The sequence below is a fragment of the Nannospalax galili genome, unplaced genomic scaffold, assembly GCF_000622305.1.
Source record: "Nannospalax galili isolate Female #2095 unplaced genomic scaffold, S.galili_v1.0 scaffold29827, whole genome shotgun sequence".
Classification (NCBI taxonomy): domain Eukaryota; kingdom Metazoa; phylum Chordata; class Mammalia; order Rodentia; family Spalacidae; genus Nannospalax; species Nannospalax galili.
In genome coordinates this window covers 1-6,106 of record NW_008356044.1, presented here as the reverse complement: position 1 = coordinate 6,106, position 6,106 = coordinate 1, and positions in this window count along the sequence as shown.

Here is a 6,106-nt window from a genome sequence, read left to right as displayed (position 1 = left end):
CAGCTGACCTGGAACTCACTATGTAGACCAGGCTGGCTTTGAACTCACAGAAATCCACCTGCCTCTGCCTCCTGAGTGCTGGGACTAAAGGCATGTGCCACCACATCCAGCCTAAATTTACTTATTTTTAACTTTGTGTGTTTTGTGTTTTGTCTGCATGTATGTAAGTGTACTGTGTGTGCAGTGTTCTTGGAGGCCAGAAGAGGGTGTCAGGTTCCCTAGAACTAGGGTTAAGGAAGGGCGTTGTTAACTGCCTTGTGGGTGCTTACTCTGAACTCTGAGTCCTCTGGAAGAGCAGTCAGTGCTCTTAATTGCTGAGCCATCTCTCCAGCCCCTGTGAACTGTTTTAAGATAGTAAACTAAGAAATTATTGCCAATAGCCTAATGTATTTTTGAGCATTTTCATTTTCACACCAGTGAACAAGGTTGATATAAAAGTGATAATGTGTCCAGATATGGAGATAGAAACAGAACCTTGGCTTCACTGTATCTTCTGGGACACAAGGTTAAGGGTTTATGCTGAAAGGGAAGGTGGAAACATCTATTTAAGAAGGCATTTGTGCTGGGCGTGGTGGCGCACACCAAGTCCCAGCACTTGGGAGTCAGAGGCAGGCGGATCTCTGTGAGTTTAAGGCCTGCCTGGTCTACATAGTTCCAGGACAGCTAGGGCTGCAGGGAGACCCTGTCTCAAAAAGACACCCCCCCCCCCAAAAAAAAGGCATTTGTGTTGCTGGAGCGGTGACTCAGTGGTTGAGAGCTCTGGCTGCTCTTGCAGAGGACCTGGGTTTGGTTCCCACATGGTGGCCAGCAGCCCTGTAACTCCAGTTCCAGGGGATCTGATGCCCACTTCTGGCCTCCATGGATGCTGCATGCATGGGTGCACTTCTATACATGCAAGTAGAACATGCATACATGTAAAAGAAAAAAGAAAAAAACAGAAAAAGGCAAAAAAAACAAACAAACACAAAAACAAGAAAGTATTTACTTTCCACTAAAAATTAGTCTTCTGCTGGGCTTGGTGCTGCCTTTTTTTTAATCCCAGCACTTGGGAGTCAGAGGCTGGCAGTTCTCAGCGAGTTTGAGGTGAGCCTGCTCTACATAGTTCCAGGCCAGTCAGGGCTACATTGTGAGCCCGTCTCAAAAAAAAAAAACCCAAGTGTAGTAAGACTGTACTCCATCTGACTTCTGTTTAATCTTGGATCTAATCTTGGGAAGAAGCGTAGGTTTATAATAGTACTGGAAGCAAAACGGCCCATTTCCTCCTTTCTTTTCCTTCCTGTGCCCTTCCCTCTTTCCTTCCTCTTTCTTTCCTTCTTCCTTTTTTCTTTCCCCTTGAATGATACAGGAAAGCTGTGGCCTGAGTGCCAGTGAGGGCTAATGATACGCAGCATGCTCTGTGTTGCCATTTAAATTTATTACAGGTGGTATGTAGCTCTAAGTTTATATTTGTAGGTGTTTGTAGGACTGAGGACAGGATTGGTGAATTTGCTAGATAATAATATTCAGTACTGTTTATTGAGGCTTACAGAGCACTAGGCTAGAATTACAGGATGAGAATTGTTTGATGCAGAAATCTAAAAGGTCATGTTGACTTTATCTAAGAACATGAGCTTGTCCTGAATCAAGGGTTGAAGTAGACCCTTTATGCTGGATTTCCCCCAAGTACTAACCAGACTGGACTCTGCTTATCTTTGGAGATTCGGATGAGATAGAATGAGACCTGGTACATTCAGGGTGGTATGGCTGTAGACTTTATGTTGGATTCCTAATATTTGCAAATGTCCTGGCAGAGTAAGGGTCAGAACTGAGGATACTGAAGCCTTGGAGGCTCCAAGTCACTGGGCAGCTCCTCTGCCTCCAGAGCACTGACTGGTCTGGCTCCAAAGCTGGAGTCCTTGCCACAGCTTTCTGCAGCTGTAGTACATTTTTCCCCCTAGGGTAGATTTTGTACATTAGAACTTAAGATCAATTTGAACAAAAACTATGTTTAATACTTGGTCTTGTTTAAATGGGCCCTTTTGGGTCATTGAGATGGCTCAGTGGGTAAAAGTGCTTGCCATGCAAGCCTGCTGACCTGAGCTTTGTCCCTGGAACCTGTGAAAGGAGGAGAGAACTGTCTGCTGCAAGTTATCCTCAGACCTCTGTATAAGTACTATTGGCACATGCATACCAGCACACATACACATCTCCCTCTCCCTCCTTTCTCTCCCTTCCACACATACACAAATAATAAAATCTTTAAAAAATTTAGTGGCACCTTTTAAGTCAGACCTGGTAACACATGCCTGTAATCCAGGGACAAGCGGATCTTGCAAGATTGAGGACAACCTGGTCTACATAGTTCCAGGCCAGCCTGGGTTATGGAACAAGAGCCTGTTTCCAAAAAAACATAACAAGAAGTAAATGAAGGGTCTCTTTGGTTTGCTGCCAAACTTATTTAAAAGTTTAAAAAATTTAAAGATTATTTATTTATTATGTGGATGAGTGTTTTGTCTGCATGCATCTAAGTGCACCTGTGTCATGCAGTGGCTGCGGAGGCCAGAAGACTGCATTGGATGGATCCCCTGGAACTGGAGCTATGGACAGTTGTTAGCCGTCATGTGGGTGCTGGGAACTGAACCTGGGTCCTCTGCAAGAGCAGCCAGTACTCTTAACCACTGAGCAATCTCTCCATCCTACAATTTATTTAAGAATGTTAAGTGCTTTTGCTGCTCTCAAGGAGAACTGGTTCAGTTTCCAGCAACCACTTTGAGTAGCTCACATCTGCCTGTAACTAGTGTTAGGGGATCTGATGCCCTTTTACTCTGTGCCTTTGGAGGCATGGTGCTCATCGGCACAGACACATGCACATAAATAATAAAGTCTTAAAAACCTCAGAACTTTGAAACTGGGTTTTGGGTTTGTAGGGGTTAGAGTTAGTGGTAAATAAAGAGGGGACATTTTGTCCTCTGTTGGCCTTTGTTGAAGGACACTAGCTGTCCCCTGAATTACTGCCATAATCTGTCACTGAAGTTTGTTAAAAATTATGAGATCCATGAGTTCAAGGCCAGCCTGGTCGACATAGTGAATTCCAGGACAGCTGGGGCTACAGGGAGACCCTGTCTAAAAAAGACCAAAAAAAAATTGATTAACCATAGTCAAAAAATAACTGCAAAGAAAATTAGTTTCTTTTGAATTATAATACTCTGTTTTATTGGAAAAGAGTTAGCTAAGATTCTAGTTAACTCCTGAAAGTTTTTTCTGTTTCTTTTTGTTGGTACTGGGGGAATGAAATTCCATTAACTTTTTTTTGGGGGGGGGGCGGCTCCACTCCCAATGAGCTTTGCAGGGTCAGTGTTTGCTGACCCTTTTCTTTCCCAGCTCTTCCTAAGAGCCAGTTCCTGGATAATTTAGTTCAGTTTTCTGTTGAATATTGAACCACTTTTTGAACAGTTTTTCTCTTTCTTCCAATCGCTGATCTCCTGAACCACAAGCCTCTGGTTCTCCACCCTGTCAGTTGTCACTTATGGCTGATTTACTTAAGAGGCCGGGTCAGTGAAACAAGCTCTGCCTTTGGACCTGTGCTACAGATGAGGTGTATGATGGTGTTCCGTGCAATGCAGTGTGCTGGAATGCGTCTCATCCACCAGAGAAGGGTGGTCTGTTCAGGGAGGAAGCGAGTGGACAGTATACTTGCATTGTTAGATCGACTTCCCTCAGGACCACTGGTGATCTCTTTGGGTCTTGTCTGGTTCTCTGATATCTTGTAGTTTTGTTTTTGGTTTTCTTCCTTTTTCTTTTCCTTTCCCTTTCCCTTTCCCTTCCCCTTTCCCTTTCCCTTCCCTTTCCCTTTCCCTTTCCCTTCCCTTTCCCTTTCCTTTTGAGATGGTCTCCCAACTGGCCTAGAACTTGACCAGACTGACCTCGATCTCACAGAGATCTGCTTGTCTTTGGCTTCCAAGTGCTAGGATTAAAGACAGGTGCCACCACACCCAGCTAGGGTCTGGCTTCTTTTTTTGATCTTTTTGAGACAGGGTCTCCCTATAGCCACAGCTGGCCTGGAATTCACTATGTAGGCCAGCCTGGCCTCAATCTCACAGAGATCTACTGGCTTCTGCCTTCCAAGAGCTGGTAGTAAAGGCATGCACTACCACACCCAGCTCAGGGTCTGACTTCTTAAGAGATGAGGAGGACTCTGGCCTTTAGTAGTACTTGGAATAAAGGAATGACTATTTTTACCTCCTTTACTGTCCTAATATGCTTGTTTTTGTTGTTATTTGGGCTCATGGTTTAGGTTCCAGATTGAAGGCCCTCATCTTATGATGGCCTTGAGTTTGTTGGCAAGCAGTACAGGGCATCTATGACATGTTGAGAGGAGTTTGTGTTCTGATCTCTCTCCCTTTTATTATAAAGTATCAACACTCAGCACTACTCTGACAGCCTCATCTCATGCTGATCACCTCCCAGAGGCTACAGTAAGCATCACTGTTGAAATATTTCCTCCCTTTTAATACTGGGCAATGGAGATTAAACTCCAACATGTGATCTCAAAAGAAGAGCAGTCCTTACAAAAAAAAATACTCCAAAGTATAGCTTGTTAAGTTTGTATCTTCCTTACCGATCATTATGTATTCTTTACTTCCTAATCATTATGTCTTGTGATAGAGTGCACTTAGTTATCTCAGATGTTAACTGATGAAAGGCGGAAAGGGCAGCTTTATAAAGGGCATTTGTATTTGTTACTTCTCTCTGCTGTGATACAACATCATGACCAAGTCACCTTATAGAGGAAAGCGTTTACTTTTCCAAGTGCTGGGATTAAAGGCATGTGCCGCCACGCCCCACAGGTGTTGTATATTTTTAACTGATTTGTCATTACTGACTGAGTACTGCTGCTACTGGGTATGATGGACTATGGCTCGAACCCTAGATTGAGACAGGAGGATTGATAGGGGGTCAAGACCAGTCTGGGATACATAGGGAGACCTATCGCAAAGCAAAAAATAAGTGTGCACATGCACAAGTTGTACTTGCTGTGTAGTTTAGGCTGTCCTTGAATCAGTGGCCCTCTTTCTTCTACCTCCAGGACTAATGCTGAAATTATTTGTTAGCACTCCTGGTTGAAAATTGGGTGTGTGTACATGTGGACAGCAAAGATCAACTGTTTGGTGCCATTCTTCAGGTGTTGTCTCCCTTAAATTTTTTTTTGCTTTAAAATGCTTGATTGGGGCACGGAGAAATGGCTGCTCTGGGTAAGAGCACTGGCTGCTCTGCTGAGGACCCAAGTTCATTTTCCAGTACCCACATGGCCGCCAACAACTGTCCAGAATTCCAGTTTCAGAGGATCTGACACCCTCTTCTGGCCTCCACACACATGGGTACACTTGCATATATGCAGGCAAAACACACACACACACACACACACACACACACACACTCTCTCTCTCTCTGAAGAAAACCCCCAACACTTTACTGTGGGGATAGCTCAGTGGCTAAGAGTACTGGCTGCTCTGACAGAGGACCTAGGATCAGTTTGCAGTACCACATGGCAGCTAATAACTGTCTGTAATGCCAGTTCTAAGGAACCTGGCATCGTCTTCTGGCCTCTGCAGGCATTGGCACTCATGGTGCGCATACATCTCTGTAGGCAAAACACTCATACACATAAAATAAATAAATATTTAAAAAATACTTCATTGGAACTTGGTGTTTATGGCACATGCCTTTAATTTCCACAGAGGCAGGCAGATCTCTATTCGACTGAGGCCAACCTGGCCTACATACCAAGTTCCAGGCCAGCTGGGGCCACAGGGAGACCTTGTCTCAAAAAGACAAGACAAATTAATTTTTTTATTGAGATCTTTTGGATAAAACTAAGTACTTACAAGACAAAATAAAGGTTGTCTCCTGGTAGCCAGTGAGGTTTCAGTACATGTGGAGTGATCTTGAGCTCATGCTCAGTGATCTTGCCTGTCTAGGAGTAGCAGAGACTACCATCCAGGCATCTGCCACCACACTCAGCTAATGTTTTCTCAGCCTGGCACATAAATGTGCTGGTTTCAGGCCATTTTTTTGGCTAGTAAGTTGACAGCTGCTCATGCAGAAGACAAGAAGGACCAGAGTTCTT